Source organism: Natator depressus, chromosome 7 (assembly GCF_965152275.1).
Source record: "Natator depressus isolate rNatDep1 chromosome 7, rNatDep2.hap1, whole genome shotgun sequence".
Lineage (NCBI taxonomy): Eukaryota > Metazoa > Chordata > Testudines > Cheloniidae > Natator > Natator depressus.
Genome location: NC_134240.1, coordinates 10228381 through 10249144, shown reverse-complemented (window position 1 = coordinate 10249144; position 20764 = coordinate 10228381). Strand labels below are relative to the sequence as shown.

The 20764-nt window shown below is 39.5% G+C and overlaps 1 protein-coding gene across 9 annotated transcripts in view; it reads left to right on the top strand.

Moving 5' to 3' along the window:
- Positions 1–20764, top strand: part of FOXP1 (forkhead box P1) — a 494830-nt gene that overhangs the window by 196412 nt on the left and 277654 nt on the right. For 7 of the 9 annotated variants that reach the window (XM_074957494.1, XM_074957490.1, XM_074957489.1 and 4 more), the window contains one exon: positions 12859–12924. The gene's annotated coding sequence lies outside the window, so the exon portion shown is untranslated. The remainder of the gene's footprint in view (positions 1–12858; positions 12925–20764) is intronic. The other 2 variants (XM_074957481.1, XM_074957482.1) reach the window with 1 other exon arrangement.

Sequence of the window (20764 nt, the reverse complement as noted above, 5' to 3'; positions counted from 1 at the left end):
CTTATTTCAGTCAGTAGTCACTCTCTGAAAATTGAAAACTATGGATAGGAAGTCTATTGCTACAGGGTCAAATGTTGCCTCTGTTGTATATGCTCCATACGGCATTTTGCCTGAGTCAGGACTGTCAGGAAGCAGAGAAGTGGTGTATTCGTGGTGGTGGTGGTTGTTTTTTTTCCCTCAGAAAGCACATTTTATTTGGTTTAGAGCAGCATTTTTAACAGAGAACAGAATTTTGACTTGGATATGTCATTATAGAAAGATAGTCAATTAAAAATAAGAGCTTTGAGTCAGCACCTCAATACTGCGGTGACTGGTGTTCTGTAAATATCTTTGAAGTATTGTTTTTGGTACCATTTTTATGTCAAGCTTTCACAGTATGAATCATTATGGTTACACTGGTGATTTTTCCCTAAAGAACACAATAAACCCCAAACAAAAGTGAACTGTTCTTTCAGTTAAACACGTAGGGCCCAAAACCTACCTTCGGATAAGGGGGGCATGATTAAACAGCATAAATGATGCCGTGCAGCAACCGTGCCTCTGAAATGCAGTGTGTACTGATTCTACCTCCATCCATGTCCTCTTCTTAGTAGACCTGAGCCTGAGAGACACTGAATTCGTCTTGTAAATTGCCGAATGCCTTCATCTCCCTTGCTCCTCAGTGAGGGTGCTAGAAGCCTCTCACGGGTCCTGTTTAGGAGAGATGGCTGTTGCTTGTATTCGTGATAGGGCTTATTCGGGCACCAAAGCACTTGTTCCAGCTATCAAACTTTTGCATGCTGCTATCCCTCTTCCCTGGTAGATTCAGGAGATACTGAATATACAGTTGAAACCACACCAGCCAGGCTAAAACCATTCTTTTACTGAAGTGGATTTTAGCTGGGCATGTTGTAGTGCGCGCAGAAAGATCAGTGCTTTGTGAGGATGGACAGAGGAGGCTGGCAAATGGGAGTGTGTGAGCGACTGTGTGTTGCGAGGGGGCCATGTTTGCGAGAACATACAGCCTTTTCCTATGTTGTGGCAAGTTGTGTAAGAGGAGGCTTCGTAATACATGATATGAATGTCATCGGTGAAAGAGTGCAGCATGTTGGTGGCCTGTACCAGATGTGTGGGGCAGGATAATAAGCATAACATAGGGAGAGTACAGTCAGAGAGGAATCCTCCTTTATGAGCTTGTGGTGCTATACATTTTTTTTAACTCATTTTTTACCTTACTTACCTTACTGTCATGAGCGGATAACTTTACCCAGTGCTGTGCACATGCTCTAGTGCTGCCTTCTGGGATCCATCCTATCTAGTAAGTAATGTAAGATGTGCCTTTGCCCGCCCATCAGGAGGGGAAAACCTTGTACTGTGATGTTCCAATCTTCTCGCCTCACACCCCTACAGGTAAATATTAAATTTTGCAATGGCATACAGCAGTTCCTCGATTGTGGGCAGTTTAAAATAATTGGTGCAAATATTTGAAATCCTAGATGGAAAAATGTGGATAATATTTAGTTTCCTTTCCCCACATTTCTTCTCTCACATCCCATTTGGAGAGACAATCCAGAATCTAATCCAAAATCAGATCCAACATACCCATATTTCTTGAGCAGGTGATTTTGTTGGGCACAACCTTCTTCACCCTCTCGATTTTCACACTGTGACACAAAACAAGAGAAGTGGTGAGATTGAAATTTTGACCAGTGCGTTATCCAGATACCTGACACAGTGTGTTGATATGAGAGTGCCTTTACCACAAGGACTTTCTTGGTGGTTTTGCAGCTCCCAATAAGTAGAAAAAGCAGAACTAATAATGTGAGATGCTAAAATTTTTTTTTCTTTAGGAAATTGATTAAATGCAAAAATGTACTGTAGACATATTTAAATACTATTTTAAAATGTGATGGGCAGGAAGCATAAGTGATGCCATTTGGTTTTGTGGCATCAGTGTGGGTTGGTTAAGGAGGTGGGGATAAACTTTGGGGATTATTGATATAGCATGAGAAGAGCCAGATGGTTGTATTACACATCTTTTGTGTACTTGTTTGCTTCTTAAAGCAGTTGCAGAATTTTGCCTTGGGCAAAATTTTCTCTGTGCTTGTGTGTTCCCCTCTGAATTTACTTTTGACAAAGTGCATTGCAAAGATGCGGGAATACTGTGCTTTTTCACTTCCTTTCCCTCCTTTAAGTTTGTTGAGTCAACAGAATTGTGCTTAAAAGTAGTTTTTGACTTCTGAAATAAGTTAGTAATTAGGGCAGGTTTTGTGTGTGTGTTCCGCACCAACCTCCCATTAGAATATTGCTTTTAAGAAGTGTCATTTTTTTAAATTTTCCTTGTGTGTTTTGGAGAATGAACTGCAAAAATGGCAAACTAATTTTTTTTAATGTACTAGTTATGTAGTGTTCTTGCAATAAAGAAATGTTGTCTTAAAGATTAATGAGCTAATGTTTCCATTACTTATTTTAGGTTTTGAAATTGTGGTGTACCTGATTCATGTTATCAAAAACACTTACTTTGTGGTATTCAGATTGAGTGGGAGATGGTTATGATAGGTAGGTGGTTCTTAACTGGATGTTTATGTGACATTTGTTGGAACTGCTTATCACCGGAACCACCAAAATTTACATATATTTGTTATTTCCCTTTGAAAGCAAATTATGCTTTATTTCCCATAAAAGATGAGTTGTTTTAAGAGTTTTCTTAAGTAAGATTTACAATGTAGAGGCCTGATGCTTCTGTCACACTAGTTATATGCCAGTGCAACTCCATTGACTTGGTTGGGTTTATTCCTGATTTACTTCACTGTAGGTATGTAAGCAAAGAATCAGGTCCCTATATTTTTATCAGTTACATTGGAAACTATCAAAATAATTGTAAATATGCTTAATCTCTTCTTTTCTGTGAGTGAGGAGCACACTGGTAGAAGTCCACCGTATTCACGTGAGTAGTACCTGTGTTTTTTAGGAGATTGTGTACAGCAAAAAAGAAAACTGACTCCCGAGTGGTGGGCCCAATCCTGCACTATTCTACTCAGGCAGAAGTCCCATTGAATTCCTTCCCGGCCTGGAAACTATGGGATCGGGCCCTTTATTTGGAACCGAGAGTATTTGATGTGAAAACAAGAAATGTACAATTCTAACCGTATTGAAATTTCTGTCTGTTTTTAGTCACAAGTCTGAAGTGACTACTTCTAATAATGATGCCATTGTACTCATCCTATCTGATCAGTTCTTGAAATGTTTTAGTAAGTCTATCTTACAACATTATAAGAAGATAATCAGCTGCCTTAGAAGGTCCCCATCTGGAGTATAGAGTTCTTTTACTGAAAGATGTTTTGCCTTTTTGAGATAGCTCTTGCATTTCATCATCTGTTGTGCAGAGATGAAGTGCATATGAAAAGTCAGTGACTCTGAATCCATCTGTTGTTATTATTTTCCACTGATAATTGGCTTGAACAATGAAATGTCTGTGTCTGTAGCCTTTGAAACTGTACACCCTGTTTATTTTCTGGAGGTCTTACTCCATTCTCTCCACCCCACACTTTTTTTTTTTTTTGGGCTTCATTTTCTCTCAAGCTTATAGTTAGTGGAGCTTGCATGAAGATGACATCTTTGACTCTGGGCATCAGTATGTGTCACTCAGCATCTAAAGCTTGCCTACATATTTGTGTCAGAGTCCTATGTCTTTTCTGTTTGCTTCAGTATAGAGCAGTCTTACAGCAGGAAGACTGGCAGATCCAGAATGCATAGACACCTTACCTGAAATGTGGTATTTATTTCACTTTCCTTATTAAAATATTAATTTAGAGTCCAGTATCTAATACTTATGAAATTAGATACTACCTATAATTGTATAATATATTCAGTTGCATCTAGTTTTGCACGATACAGAGCATTAATATTGGATTCCACTAACAGCAGTTCCATTAGCCTGCTCAACCAGTATGAGATATATATGAGCAGGGAGGCATAACTACCAGCCAGAACTGCCAAAACAGTCATTAGAAGCTCCATTGGGATGGACAAAGGCTTTTACACAGTGATATACTGATTAAATTTTGTTCTATGGTTTATTTGCATCAAGGTTAGATCACTATCGTCTATGTGAACCGTATTATCTAACACCTTATTTGGAAGGTCATTTCAATGCAATAATAGTGAACAATATAGGGGTTCTAAAATTTCTTGTGGGATCCCTTCATGGAGGATTTTTTATCCTGTTAGGTTTTACTGGCTCATGATAGCAATTTTATTTTTCTTTTTGCTCTGATTGTGAATTTATGCAAGGAAAAGTAAAAACTGTCTCTACCCTCCTCCCCTCATGCTACAGGAGTGCAAGGAAGGGTAATAAAATAGGTTAGTCAAATGAAAAGTGCTTGTTCCTCACTAGAATCGTTAGTGGAATCCAATATCCTACCAAATCAGCCGTGCTGCATGCTTTGGAATCCAAGCGAATATATGGTGCCTCTTTTTAAGCCCAGATCCTCTTTTTGTGTGTGTGTAAGTGATCTTTCAGAATGAAATTTAGGTACGGAACATAGGGCAGTAATGTACAGTACATATCACACTGTAGGCTGTAGCATTAGAAAAGAAGGCAGGGGAGTATAATCTTATTTATGTTTCAGTAGCAATCATTTAATACTGCAAGTTATTAAAAAATAATTAAATTACTAAAGCCAACATGTAGCTAAGACTTACAATAAAAGGTCAATGTGATTTGACTCCTTAAATTAAGAAGGGACACTAGTGAATTACAATTGCTTAAAATTTTTGCTTTCTGATTCTTTTCTTGGGGTGTAAGGATGAATGCAACTAGAACATATTTATTTTCTCTGGAAACGAGAATACACTGTGGCATTATGTTATGTATATTTAATTGCAATAATAAATGCTTAGGGGTGTTTGGTGGGAAACATGGTCTTTGGTAATTGTAGTTGTTTTTGGAAGTAAATATATTTTTGAGATACTTTTATGAGGACTATTTTAGAAATGACATTTTTAAAAAAATCTTCAGAAATTTCTTCCTTTCCCCCACATAACCAGTAAATAGGAATGTATTAAACTTACAATAATTAAAACTATACTTTGTATGTGAAATGTCTTTTTATGTACAAAAAAGAAAATAGAGGGACAGCACAAATCGTAGAAATTCAGATTTTATGTTATAACTCAACAGTGACTGTTCCCTGTTAAGTCCCCTTTTAGGAAAAGAATGGACTGGAATTCTAATGAATTTTTATTAGGAATGAAAATGAATTTTCAGGTGGTGGTTTTGGTCTGTTTCTGGTTTGGTGGGGTATATGGTAAAGCCAATGTGTGGCTGACAAATGATTTATTTATTTTATTTAATTTTATTTTGCCAGAACAGTTCCCAGATTAGAAATTAATATGATTCATATTGATTATTTCTGTTATTATTTAGTATTGTGTGAGCACAGACTTTAGCTGTGTGCTTTTTTAGCTACTATCCCCTTAAACTGGCTGTGTAGCTTGTCAGAGATCAGGACAGGTAGAATGCACAGCAGGCGTCTGATTTGAGCCAGTTACTCATTTGCTGAGTGTTTGTGTTTATGCAAAGGGGCCTCTTCCTGCATATTTAATCTAGAGTAAGGCAGTGGCTTTTGTTGTGTTTAGACCACATACCTTCAGTCCTGCTTCCTTACACTGCAGCCAGTATTGAAGCACAGAAAGCCTGGATAGTTAAAGTGCTTTCGTGTTTTCAAACTCACAACTTTCTGCAGTTGGTTGGGAATTACTGTACAGCTCAAAGCCTTGCTCCTCCTCATTAATGGGTAAGTTTGTATTTCATTAAAATATGTTACTTTTGTTTCTCTTCCCCTTTATAAATGCACAAAATGCTTGATATTATTTATTGTCCAGTCCTCCTTAAAGCAGTCCTGGTCAGCTGAGGTAGTTTATTGCAGTGAATTAGATCAAGAATACAGGTGCTTCTGGAGTATACCTTTGAGCTTAGAGCTAAATACTGTATTGCAATAGACAGGTTATTTTGAAGGGGGGGAGCAGGGAAATGAGTTCAGCTTTATTCTTTGTACTAACAAATCCTGTTTTGTAACTATCCTGAAGATAATGCTTCCATTGTTTGCCGAAAGCTTTCAAACAATGTGCAACACAGAACTGTAAAAGCAGCAAGAAACTCTTGTCTTTATTGTCTCCCAAGCAAGGGTCCTCACCAGAATGTCTGTGCTGTAATAGGAAGGTTTTTCTTTGTGGAAATTGAATAGTCTCTTCATTGATATTAATAGCACACTAGAGATGTTAGCCATGATGCAGAGTACCAGGACTATAGAGTAGGGAACCTGATATTGCGGGGGGAAAAAATGACAGTCCTGTTGCTGCTCAGTGTGGGAGACATCCCTCCATGAGAACAGAGTTTGCATAATGGCACTCTAGGTTAACTGTTTACTATAGGCATTTTAATCTCCAGCTCTTTTAATATAGATGTAATTACTGTCACTTGCTCTCGTACTTATTAACTCTACAGCTCAGTTTCTGACTCAGTCTGAACAAATTACTTTTAAAAATGACTTTCTAGAAAATCCGTGCAGTGTGCTTGTACAGTACATTCTACTGTATATACAGTGCATGCTTTAATAGTAATAGAAATTCAGCTTCCTTTTCAGAGTCAAATGAGAGAGAATTTATACCAAAAACACAGAAAAAAATGACAAAGGGCACATCTTCAAATCAGAGTGTTGTAATACATAGAGTATTTGGAGAAATGTGGAAAATGTGTATCAAGGCCAGTAGCAGTTTTGGTTACCAATTAACTATTTCCTTCATTTGAGTAACTCGTCTCAAACAGAAGAGTGTGCTGTTCCACCACATGTTGGAAAGCGTGAGCATCTGAATAAAATTTCATCAATCTTATTAAAATATGTAGGGACTTTGGTCTTCTTGGGTGCAAATCAGCCTATAGACTCATAAGCATTTGTTAACAATAAGACTGGTGAGGGTTTTCAATAACAAAATTACAAATACCATATCTAATTGTAAGTATATTACTTTTATACTCTGGTTTAAAAAAAAAACAAAACTTTTTATGAGGAAAAGTACCTCAGTCAAAGCACCTTGTGTGATTAGCGCTATTGTATTCTTAAATTTTGATTGATAGAGATAATAGTTTTCACTTAAAAATACAGACAGGTACTTTAACTTTCCATGACAATAGCTATTTGCATTTCTTTTATCTTTTTGTTTAACATTTGTGGGGGTTGGGATGGATTTGATTATTAACTCTTATTGCACACTAAGGTAAATGCTAAAACAAAGCTTTTGTTAAAGCTTCAAAGGTAAAACAGCAAATATTGTTTTTAGGCTTCAATATTTAAAGGCTGTTAAAGGATACCTCAGAAATATTTTCACATGACCATGACCAAGGATATCACTTTGTTATAAGGTAAGAGAGAGTAGCTTTTTTTCCCCTGTAAAGATGGGCAGGCTTCTGCATTGCTGGTTTTTTGGCAGGCTGAAGACTTTTTCGTGAGAGAGAGAGAGGGAGGGAGGGAGAACAGTTTAGACTAGTGCTATCTGTCTCACATGAAAAGAGATTCAAAATTTAAGTTCACAAGAATCTGAAAAATACTAGCACAGACGGTTCAAAAGAATGGGCACTGCGAAGAGTAAAATATCATGCAATGGAGCATTTGTCAAATGGGGATATGTATATTATGTTTGAAGCCAAGAAAACTAGAAGGTTAGTTTCTGTTAAACCAAAAATGAGTAAATAAAATAATAGCACACAAGTCGCAAAAGGAGTGCACTACGCACTAGTGGGTTGTGGAAGTGTGTTCAGAATTCCCTAAATGTGTAGTTTTGAAAGGTAGACTTCACAGTTGTGGGTACTGAAAGTAACACTTTTTTCGTCTTTAAATGGTGCCAGAGTAACACTTTAAGATTACAGATTCAATGGCTGCTCCACAGTGGTTGGGGAGGAATCTTTCATATTACTACTTCAATTATATGTGAGGTCAAGTTTCAAGATGAGAATTATAACACAGCCTCAAAATGGTTAAGACTGGCATTAACTAATGTGTGGAAAGTCATTTTAAGAAACCGTGAAGACGTTGCAAGGCTAAAATGCACTGTAAGATTTGATTATTTTGCTCTCTTAACATTCTGTAAGATGTTCTCTTATCATTTGATTAGACGTTTGACAGGTTTGATACTTTCTGGGAACATGTTATGGTCTTTAAGTCAGAAGAATCCAACAAGGGCTAGTAGCTCTCTTTTATGCTAAGTAATTTATATGAGTCAAATAACCAGTCTATCAGTGAAACATGCTAGACTTATGACCATAGTTCAAATTTTGTACTGTAAGCAATGTGTACTTAACTTGCCTGTTAGTTGTATATGATAGTTGATAAAAAAAAAAAAAGAAAATTTAAATGAACTGCGATTAGGGATGTTGGCCAAAACTGAGTGTTTCTTTTCCAGCATTGTGATAGAAATGAAATTTAATAATAATATTTTAAATGGAGGAGATTTTCAGGGCTTAGCTTTATCCTCATGATATTTATTTTATTTCAACTTAGAATAAATAAAAAGTGCCCGTATGTGGGCTTTGAGCAGCCAGCAAATTATTAAAAATCAAAGTGCAATACGAGCAGCTCACTTCTTCCACCAACCATCAGCACATCAGCAAATACAAACACTGTACGTTTGCCTGTGGCACAATCCATCTACCCTTCTTCAAAGACCAGGTGAAATAAACACACCCTGCCTTATACCTTTGGATTTCCACCTACATTTCACTTTCCAAATAGGTAATAATGACACCTGGGTCAGAATATGGCGCCTACAGTATCTCATGACAGTCAATATATATCGCACAATAAAAAAATCATCATCCTGATAACTATTGTGGAAGCACTTCTATATGGTAGTCTTTAAGTTATTCAGTTTTTAAAATTTTTTAGATTCTCAAACTTCAACTCTGGTTCTGATGAAGGCCTATGAGCACCTCTCTACTAGTCATTGTTTAGCAGAATCATTATGCACATCAGATTCTCTAAATTAAAAAGAAAGTTGAACTATAAACAAAATAGCAGATAAAAGTACATTAATTCATTTTTGGCTTCTTTGCAGCCCTTACTTTTTTTCGAACTAAGCTCCCCCACACACTCCAAAACAAAATAAAATCACAAAGATAATATATAATGAAAGCAAATGTCAGCCTGGTTGTCTAGACTTAACTATAACTTGGTTAGATTTGAAGGAAAAAATAGTCTGTTATTCCATTATTGGATCTCACAATTTAAAAAAAAATAAAAAATTCTAATTGTGGTTCTGAGGTTTTTATATTTCGGGGCTTCTAGGAAGCCTTGCAGTAAACAATTAAAACAGAAATGTTCAGTTAATATATTCAGGTGTGAAACTAAAGTTGTCGCTAACAAAAATCAGTCCATCAATAAATACTAAATCAAATTTCTGAAACTGTCTAAAAAAAAAAAGAGAGTCTGCTTTCTAGGTATTGAAATGGAGTTTTTCCCCAGAGGTTTTGGTTTCTAATCATATTTATCCCTTGTAGGCTCTTCAAGGCAGGGATGTTGGCCCCAATCCTGCAAACACTTATGCCCGTGAGCAACATTCTGCAAGTGAGAAGTCTCATTGAGATACTACTCACCTTTGTAAAGTTACTCAAGGGAGCCAGTGTGTGTGGGAGGTGGGCCTGTGTTCATCACACTTTGGCTTCTGTACAATGCCACACATGCTCTAGTACTATACGATACTACTGTTTAATTAGTCTAATCTTCCTCCCCAGGTCCCCTGATTTCATTGTCTGATTTATATTATTGATTGAATATAGCTTTACAATCATCACTCACAGTTAGGGCCCCATCCTACAGCACTCACACAACTCGCTCTTTCGGATACGATTAGTCCCCCTGAAGAAACTACCCGTGGGAGTAAAGGTTGTAGGATCAAGCTACTAGGGCGCCATCCTACTGTGAGCTCAATGGCAAAGCTTATTGTGTCTTCAGTGAGAGCAGACTCAGGGCCAGTGTGACTAGTCAGGACCTGATCCAAGTCCCACTGAAATCAATGAAAGGCTTTCCACTGACGTCAGTTTGCATTGGATCAGGCTCTTAATCCATTTAGAATCATTGCCAGCACTGTCATTTTTAAAAAAAAAAATGCAGTCTGCTCCCCCAAACAGTCCTGCTTTAACAAATTACAGTAAAAATGTCTTTTAGCCAAAGATCTCCAAGTGCATTGCAAAGATAGGCATTTCCTGCATTATCCCCATCTCACCGTTGGATAAACTTGAGACACCGAGTGGTTAAAGCCAAACATTTCAATCATGTCTACTAAAATCCCAATCCTGCAAATACTTACACTTGTTAGTAACTTTACTCATGTCTGCAGTGCCATTAAAGTCAATGAGACTACCTGCATACATAAAGACAGGTTTCAGAGTAACAGCCGTGTTAGTCTGTATTCGCAAAAAGAAAAGGAGTACTTGTGGCACCTTAGAGACTAACCAATTTATTTGAGCATAAGCTTTCGTGAGCTACAGCTCACTTCATCGGATGCATCCGATGAAGTGAGCTGTAGCTCACGAAAGCTTATGCTCAAATAAATTGGTTAGTCTCTAAGGTGCCACAAGTACTCCTTTTCTTTCTGCATACATAAAGTTACTCACATGTATAAATGTTTGCAGGATAGGGGCCATCATTTACATGTCAAAGTTTTGGGGTTCTCAGGCAGCTCAAACTTGTGTTTTTTGGAAAATGTTGACCTAAGCCCAAGATCACATACCCAGTCAGTGAGTGATTCCCTAATAGAACTGAAATAATCATCTTTGATTCTAGCCCTGTGTTCAAGTTGCTAAACCGTGCTTGCCTCCCTTGAGCAAACACTAGTTTGGGGTTGTTTGGGTTTTTTTGTAGCATGTGTATCGAATATGCTCCACAGGTGTTTAGAAAAATGGGCAAATGTTATATGGGATTTGAGACATTACCAAGAAACAACTTTATTTGAAGTAGTCATTTTCAGGTATTTTGTTGTTTTTTTTTAAATTCAATTTTAAAATGGTCTACTTGTATCCTGCCAATCTATTCTGTGTTGCAAAGTGCAGTACCACAGGTTTGCCTGAAACATCCAGAAAATAGATACAACAGAACTGATAAACATGAAAATAGATTTAAAGGACCTGATCAAGATCATATTTCCACCAAAGTGGAGTAAAAACCTTTATTGCTGTGACTCTAAGAGTAAATAGTATGTCAGAGTTCATGTATTTTACTTGCAAGGTTTTGATGTTTGAAGTTGAGACCTACCTATTGTGCTGTTAATATTGTGCCTGTCTTTTCAGGCCTCAATCAAGAAAATCTTTACTTACCCAAGTAATCCCACTGAAGCCAGTGGGACTGCTTGCAAGCACTTACAGATCTTGGACCTTAGTCTCCAATATTTTATTATGAGAACTATGTAAAACTTCTCATTAGAGGTGTTTAAAAAAACATCTAATTTTTGCAAATGAGCAAAAAATCAAAATACAGTACTTTCCATTTTCATCTTGATTTTAACCATTTTTGTCTTGCTAAAAATGTCATTTTTCAGAGGTGTAAAGGTGACATGTAATTGTGAAAATTGTCTGTGTTTGCAGAATAAATGGTAAATAAATGAATTTCCTTCTGAAAGGCTCCCCCACCCCACCCCTGAGTGAAATGGATGGCAAAAAGCTGCACCAGATCCTGGAAATGGCATACTCTGTCAGTTGATCAGTTTCACAAACACTCCCAAAGGACCCCACCTTTATCGTGTGAATTTTGTGAAACAAAGTTTTATGCAGCCTTATTATTTCACACACCAAAATTTCGTTGAGTTTCTGTTTCATGTTACATTGTCTGTATCAGCAAATGCTTGCATATTTGTCTGCCTCTAATGAATTAACATTAGATATTACGTGTACTTCTGCACACTGTTTAGAAGATCAACATTTCAGTTAAATTATGTTATAGTTTTATTTTATTAATGCTTTTGGTCAATTGACATGGAATTAATTCTAAACACTGTTAGTAACTTGATCTAAATTAATAAACAAATGTTTTTCTTTTCTCTTCTACCATATGTTGATCCCAATTACGTGAACAGAAAGTGGCAGATTGTCATGTTTCTTAAAGGATTACATAGTGTTTTGCATAAGAGAGAGTACACAAGATGCAGTGATATAGGTTGTAACACACTTGCTGTTCTTCCTTTCTACTCTATTTTTTACTGACACCCATTTTCCTTATTAACCCTGTACACTTTGTGTAAAAAGAGGACCTGAACACCCCAAATACCAGTAAACTACTTTCTGAATTAAGCATGACAGATGCATCTCCTCCAGGACTGTATCTTTTGGAAAGGGGGCAGGGGGAGGACAACAGAGAGAACATAAATAGAATTACAGGGGTTACAAACACACACACACACACACACACACAAATTAACTAAGCAGAGACCTATTCAAGCAAGTCTGGGTTCTGAAACAAAGGACGTGAGTCATATATTATTCAAAGTGAAACTAAATTGATAGACATCAAGATTAAGAAAGTTTATGGTAGAGAACAAAGGTGTCTCATCTTCAGGGATTTTTTTCCTCTCCCCCCTTCCCTCCCCCCAAACACCACATTGTTCTTGTTGAACCGAAGAGCCTCACGCTGGCTGGTACTGATAAGCAGCAGTCCTGTGACTTTATTGTTTTTATTAACTCTCTCTGAAAGTCATTCACCATTAAACACAATTGAATTCATTTGTTGTTTTATTTATGTTTGTACTTGCTAATGTGGTAACAATGAAAATGCTTCAGATGTTGTCGCTAGCACTGATCTGCCAATGACATTGTGGTATCCTCTTTGTCTCCAGGGTAAGAAGAGTGACCTTTTTGGGTGGCTGGAACTGAAGATTGCTTTGCAGAAGCAACTAAAGTAGGTAAATACAAATACCATTTTGCACTTAGTTTGTATAGACTGACCTGCCTATATATGGGCCCAATCCTGCAAAACCCATGCATATTCCTTACTTGCGGAAGTAGCCCCTGGATTTAAATGGGAATGCTTGCGTGAGTAAGGACTGTAGGATTGGGCTCTAACAAACTTTTCTAACCATATTCTGCCCTAACTTAAACCATGTTCATCTCCCAACTAAACCAATGAGTTAGACCCTCTGTTGAAACTTAGGGAAAGAAGCACAAAGGTGGCCCTTTTGGCTCATACCCAGCTGCTTCTGGGGCCATTTGGCCACCAATCTTGTCCTCAGTCTAAATGAGAGCAGTCTTCTCTAATTTATGTTGGCTGTCTATTATCCAACTGGCTCTCCCTGCAGCTGGGGATCATGTCATACCCTCTCTCTCAAAGATGCCCCACTCCTCTGACACCACTCAGTGCGGGAGATGCTACTGTCTCCTAGCCAGCTGAAGACTCCATTATATAAGATGAATCCCAAGGGATGGTCAAATTGGCATTATGGCTGCTTTGATTTGGGCTAACACAGCAGCGTAAGAGCAGAATTTGGCTCTTAATCTAGTTACTACTACTTATCCTTGTAACAGTTAAAATGCATGCTTTTTGGTCTTTTGGGGCATATCTAAAAGAAAACAAAACAAATCAGCTCCCTGAAAGCGTTCTTTTTTTAAAAAAATATGAAAATCCTTCACTTCTACCTTAACTCCTTGCCTTTCTTTTTGTTGAGTTTTGTAAGTTTAAAGTTAGAAAGGAATATTAACATCACAAAAGTAGTGATTCATAAAATTACTTGCAGAAGACAGGAGTAACGCATGTCAGTGTTTGGTATTGAAGTGGTGTCATCTGACTGAGGTTCATATGGCTGCTTTATAATCACCTTCTTTCAGAAATTAATAGTCGGTTAAGCACCATAGCAACAAGCGACACTGATGTAACCGTTAAGCAGTGGCTGCCGTTCACTGTGATGTCAGTGCTGTTCTCTTGATCTTCTTTGAATATAAAATGATAATTTCATTTTAAATTTAGAATTTTACAGAATGATTAAATATATCAAAGAATTAGAGCTATTTTTATTTATTTATTTTTTAAAAAAACATGTTTAGGAAAAAAATCAATGCATTCTCTTCTGTTTCAACTTAAAATAGATTTATGGATAATGGGTTCTTTAGCTCTTTGTTGCAAAAAAAAAAAAAAAAAAATCTATTCAGACAGGATGAAATTCATGGAGTTCAAGTGAATATTGCAATCTATGGCTGTTCCCGTGGTTTATGTCAGCAACACGGTATGCCTTTCCTTGGAATGTGGATATTATTATTGTTTGCTTAAGGGGTGCCTCGGATGTCTTAGGTATTTTTCAGACATTCGAGAAGGGACAGACCCTGCCCTGATAAGATCACAGTCCAAGGCATATAGCTGTTTTGTTTCTCCTTTTGGTTTGATTTAAATTGGCCTGATGCATAACGAAAAACTTTGCACACTGGGATACATCAGACCCCCTCATGCTTTACCGTATGCTTGTAAAGAAGAGCTTATGCTGCAATATGTGGACATCCTATTACATGATATACGTGAGTTTAGGAATACTATTTACAGTACAAAACAATGTTTTAAACTAACCTGAAGTTTCTGACCTACATCTCTGCAAAAGCAAGGATACTTTGTATTACGGTAGCCATGATACAACACATGCTTGGGCTTGTCCTCTTGCATGCATCATGTAATACTAAGTAGCTTCGATGAGTCAGAATCGTAATGTATAAGGCCAGAAGGGACCATTAGATGATCTAGTCTGACCTCCTGTATATCACAGATCATTACATTTAATCCAGTTCCCCCAGGTATTAAGCCCAGTAACTTGTGTTTTGACTAAAGCACAGCTTGTTACACATCTTCCAGAAAAGCATCTAGACTTGATTTGAAGACATCTTGGAGAATCTACCACTTCGAGTGCTTGCTCTTGTCTGTTCCACATTAGGTGTGTGTGCTCGCCAAATGCACCAGTGCCGGAAGTTTTTCCCTCAGCAGTATCCGTAGGGGAGTGGCTCTGGTGTCCTCTGGAGTGGCCCCCACATGGGCCGGCTCCCCCCACCCTCAGTTCCTTCTTGCTGCCAGTGACGGTGCACGGACCGTTCGCTGCTCTTACTAGCATTGCTTAGGCTTCGTTTGTACGAACTAAAGTTCTTGTAAAGTTAATGTACATAGTTAGTAGTTGAGTTAGTTAGCCCTTAGCAGTAGTTTAGAGTGTTGTTAGTCCCATCGGCGACTTAGCCAGGGGACGGGGCATGCCCTGGTCCCCAGGCTTTAAGCCTCCGATCACTGTAAATGGCCCATGCCAGTGAGCGATCCACATAGTAGCTGTCTCAGGTGCCTTGGTGAAGGGCGCATAAGTGATAAGTGTCAAATTTGCAAGTCCTTTAAACCTAGGACTAAGAGCTTGAGTTCAGACTCCGAGCGCTCCTGATGGAGTCAGCGCTCGCTATGGTCCCAGAGCAAAGGTCCGACTCGGCACCCAGCACCACTGCATCAGTGTGTAGTGCCACGCGCCGACAGGCCGGCACTGATCCCCATCCATGGCCCTGGCCAAGAAGTCGAAAGTCGATGGAGGATGGTCTCCTACTCCCTGCAAGGGGAAGGACAGGGCTGGGGGCGAGCTAAGACCCGCGCTGGGTAGCTCATCTCCCATGTCAGGAAGTTGGGCTTCAGCTCATGTCGAATGATGCAACCCACCCTGTTCCTTGCTTGGAAGCCTGGACACAGAGGCGAGCCTTCATCAGCTTCAGGGACCCTTCTCTTCTCGAACAGGAGGTTCAGGGGCTCTTACAGCTGGAGAGGGTGGAGGAGGTCCCGCCTCCTTACCGGAACAAAGGTTTCTGTTCTTGGTATTTTCTGATCCCAAAAGCCAAGGATGGGCTGCGTCCCATCCTGGACCTTTTAGACCTCAATAGCTACCTAAGGAAGCTAAAGTTTCTCGTGGTCTCTCTGGCCTCCATTATCCCCTCCCTGGATCCGGGAGATGGTATTCTGTCCTCTACCTGAAAGACGCATACTTTCACATAGAGATCTTCCCAGGACACAGACGCTTTCTCCGTTTTACGGTTAGTTTGGCCCACTACCAGTTTGCAGTCTTTCAGTTTGGCCTGGCTACAGCACCAAGGGTATTTACCAAGTGCATGGAGGTAGTTACGGCCTACCTCAAGCATCAGGGTATCCAGATTTACCGATACCTTGACAATTGGCTGGTCAAAGGCAACTACAAGGCTCAGGTCCAACACAACATTCCTGTACTACAAGCCATGTGCTGCTCCTTGGGACTACTGGTCAACCACAAAAAGTCCATGTTAGTTCCAGTTCAAAGGATAGAATTCATTGGGGCCGTGCTCGACTCGACCCGGGCGAGAGCGTTCCTACCGTCAGTCAGGTTTCAGGCCCTGATAGACCTTATTGCGAAAGTGTCCGTGTTTCCCCTGACAATGACCAGGGTGTGCCTGCGCCAGCTAGGCCACATGGCAGCTTGCACATATGTGGTCCTCCATGCAAGGCTCCGCATGCGGCCCCTGCAGCAATGGCTGGTGTCAACCTATTCCCAATCCAGGGACCAGCTCGCTGCAGTGGTGGACCGATCATGAGAAGGTGATGTTTCCAAAATGCACGGCAGAACACGCAATTTAATAGAATGCAGAGTTGTTCTGAAATGCCAAGACTTGTTTCCATGGCCAATTATGGATCCTGTCCTGCTCCCATTGACGCCAATGGCATGACTGTACATGGTGATTTCAGTGACGGCAAAACTGGTCTCTCTTTTTACAAAATATAAAATAAATACAAAACAATTGACACCCTGGGCTGAGAAGTTGCAGATCGAGTTTCAGCGTGGTGGGAATTGACGCTGCAAAGATAATAAACCATGGTAAAAGGAGTTCATAATGGAAATGGTAATGGAGTCCTAATTAGAGTGGTGCCACTGAAATAAGAAGGGTTAAGGGTTTGGTTGATTTGAAATTGAGCTCAACTGCTTGATTACTGAATTTCAGGTGAATCCCATCTTCTGTGTTAATAGATAAAGTGGCTCAGTGCATTCACAATGCAATGCTCTTCCCTTCTTCAGCAAGAGTTGTATGGTCCTTTGCTTCCCAGAACTGCATGGAAATCTGGTCTCAGGCATACAAAGTCGGATTAGAGGACAAGGGTGATGCAGTAGATTTTTTAGCTCCAAGTATTTTTTGTGTGAGCTCTGAAGAATGCACAGTGACAAAAATAACTGAATAAACATAGTAAGGGGTTTTGATGGTTAAACCTTCAGCATTCAGATGTTTGTATTCTCCTTTATTTAACATTGTTAATCATAATGTCTAATTAAATTGCTTTACAAACCAGAGTCAGTTTTCTTCAAAGTGAGAATCAGAATTAAAATATTGATTTTTTTTCCATAAGGGGAGGAGGGAAATGTATTTATAGAGAAATATGCTCAATAATGTTAGTTTTCCTGCAGTAGTCATTTGTTTAAATGTTACATAAAGGCATTTTTGGTAATCAAACAAATTCAGTGGGCATTGTAAGTCAGGGATAGCTTGCATGCTGCAAAATTGGAAAGTACAAAAACATGTTACTAAAGTTGTACATTATTGATAACAAAAGGTACATGCAGACTTTCAAGATAGAAGAGATAGTATCCTTTAGAAAACCCCTAACGAGAAAAAATCAACACAAAAGGATTTTGCAAAGTTACACTTAGTTTAAAATTTCAACTCTTAATGCATGGCAGAGTTAAATGGTGATTAAATATTGATAACAAAACTGTAGCTGCTCATAATTCAGGATCCAGTGAGACAATCAACAAATTAATCTTTGGGTCTGAGCTCAGTTCATGCTCTTATATTTTTTCTCTACAGGGCAGAACAAGTAAATGCTGCTCTACCTTTTTTCTGTCCCCTTAAGTGTGACATAAAGATGAGCCAAAAGGTTTTTCTCTCCACTGGATGATAAAATAGGCCACACCATTTTTCTTTATGGAAAATAACCCATGTAGGACACCAGAGATTTCTCTCTTAGAGTTCCCACCAGCTTGTTTGGTCAGGGAAGAGCCACTCCCTGACCGAATATGTAACAAAGGCATGGCACAGTGACACTTCCATACATCCCTCTTCTGGTTTCCCCTGCTGGCAGCTGTCTGCAGAGCTCCCATAATCAGGGCTCTATGCAAAACTTAAGACAGCCTCAAAATATGCTAACTTTGAGAAGGTTTGGGGACATGATGTGCCGAGTACACTCATGGACCTGGCTCTCCCCTTTCCTGTGTGTGGCTCCCCAGTCCCCCAGTGGGAATGTAGGAAGGGGATAGGCTGTTATGGAAGTGGCTGCTCCCACCTGCTGCACAGCCAGGGAGAGACCTATGCACAGAACAATAGGGGCCAGTGATGGCTATGATAGTAAAAATATTAGAATTTATAAGAGTAATTCTTCCCTTTAGTGCTTAGCTTCTTTCACTCAAGGATCTCACTATGAAACAGCAATGATACAATACCGCTGGGTGCACGTATGTGTGAGAGAGAGTGAGTGAGTGAATAAGTGTATTAGTACATACCAATTTATAAATGAGTAAACTGAGGAGTATACCGATGAGTAAGCAGAGAAGTCAAATGACTACTGTCAGGCTGAAAATCCAGTGGCAGAGCTGAAAATAGAAACCAGGAGTCCTGATTCCCAGTGATTTTGCTCTGATCATTACATGACAAAGCCTCCCAGTGATTCTCTTTTACATACACAGTGCTAGGATGGCCACTTTTGGGATTGGTGCCTATATACACTATACTGCTTAATGTGAAAAGTCGGAAAACAGTGCGTTTTAGTGGTTAGCACAGGAAACTTGCATTTAGTACTCCTGGATTTTAGTCTCAAATTTGCTGCTAGCTCACTGTGCGACTTTGGTGAAGTAATTTGACTGGTTTGTGTGCCCATCCCTAAAATGGGGTGTACCAACCTCCTGCTTGATGTCATTAGACGTATTGTGAGATTTAGTAATTGTAAAGCACTTGAGATCCTCAGATGAAAGATGCTGCGGAATTCAGAGTGTTTATCTGAATCTCTATAATTTATAGTTACAGAAGCTATGTTACATCTGCATGTTGTGGGACGGACAAACTCAGACTCAGTGCACTCCTCTGACAACAAAATACTAATTTAAATCTATACCTAGTTTCATAAGGAGTTTAGTCTAGAAATGGGTAGAACTGTGATTTTTCTGAAGCCATTTGATCAGGAAGATTAATAAAATAAATGAAGGCATTTTGGAAAAGTTTTTGAACAAATCTCATTAGCATGAGCTGTTGGAATGCTGTACTGAAGACTTCAAAGATTTGTCAGAGTTGTTCTCTCTAAACTATTATCTGCTGGCATTAATGATCTCAGGAGAACTGTGAGAACATGTTTTGTTTGCATACTTTTGGCCTTGCCCACCCCACTTCCCACTACTCTATATATCAGCGGTTTTCAACCTTTTTCTCATTTGTGGGCCCTTAAAAATTTTCAAATGGAGGAGCGGACCCCTTTGGAAATCTTAGACATAGTCTGTGGACCCCTGGTGGTCCGTGGACCACAGGTTGAAAACTACTGCTATATATAATAATGTTGCAAGTGGTCTAGTAGGAAAACATGTCTCTCCATTTTTAGGATAATAAGTAACAGGTTCTGATCCTCCTATGTTTTGTTCTTGGGCAAAATCATTCTTGGCTTCAACAGGGCTACTCAAGTGAACAAGGTGAGCAAGATTTAGTGAGTTCTTTATTTAATTCTACAGTCTTTCTTCCACTTCTCTAATGTATTTTATTTAAGCCCTTATCAAGTATCTACCAGGTGGTGGCTTGTATTACTCCATGCTTACAATTTACCATCATCCCATTTCAAATCTATAATATTAACCACACAATGAAGCGTCGTGGCTTGGTGGTTAGCATGTGTCTCTAGATGGAGAAACTATTATTCTGATCTTTAGCCACACTGTTACTTTTCAGTATCTAGGTTAAGACTGAAATGCATACTCTTTGATGGGCTCATCGTTGGTTCAAATTATTTGCAGTGATCCGAGGTGGTTGCATGTATCAAAAATCCAGAAAGATGATTGGCCTTGGGAGCTGCTGGAAGCAGCGCGGGCCGAGGGATGTACTGGCTGCCGCTTCCAACAGCTCCCATGGGCCTGGAGCGGCGAACCGCGGCCACTGGGAGCCGCGAGCGGCCGAACCTGTGGACGCGGCAGGTAAACAAACCGGCCCGGCCCGCCAGGGGCTTTCCCTGTACAAGCAGCGGAACAAGTTTGGGAACCACTACCCTAGCTCTATATCTTTATAACTACGTTGCTCAGGGATGTGAAAAACCCACACCCTCAGCAAAGTAGTTATACCGACCTAGTCTCTTTCCCCCTCTCCCCCACAGTAGACAACGCTGTGCTGACGGGAGAGCTTCTCTTGCTGACGTAGCGACTGCCTCTGAGGGAGGTGGATGAACTATGCAGACAGGAGAAACTCTCCCATCAACGTAGGAGTGTTCTTTACTTAAGTGCTGTAGTGGTGCAGCTGCTCCGATGCAGTGTTTTTAAGTGTAGAGCTGCCCCCTAGCGAGCCCACCTGGCTTGGGAAACAGAGTTGGGGGGGAAAAAAAAAAGGGCCATGGACGAAAAGTTGGAGCACATTCTTACTCCTTCATCGGAGGCTGTTGGACTCTCTTTAACCCCTCATGCCAGTTGTTGCTCTGTGGTGGACATGGGTACTGGGTACACCACTTACACAAAGGTGCTGGAACTAGCAGTGTTAGGGGTG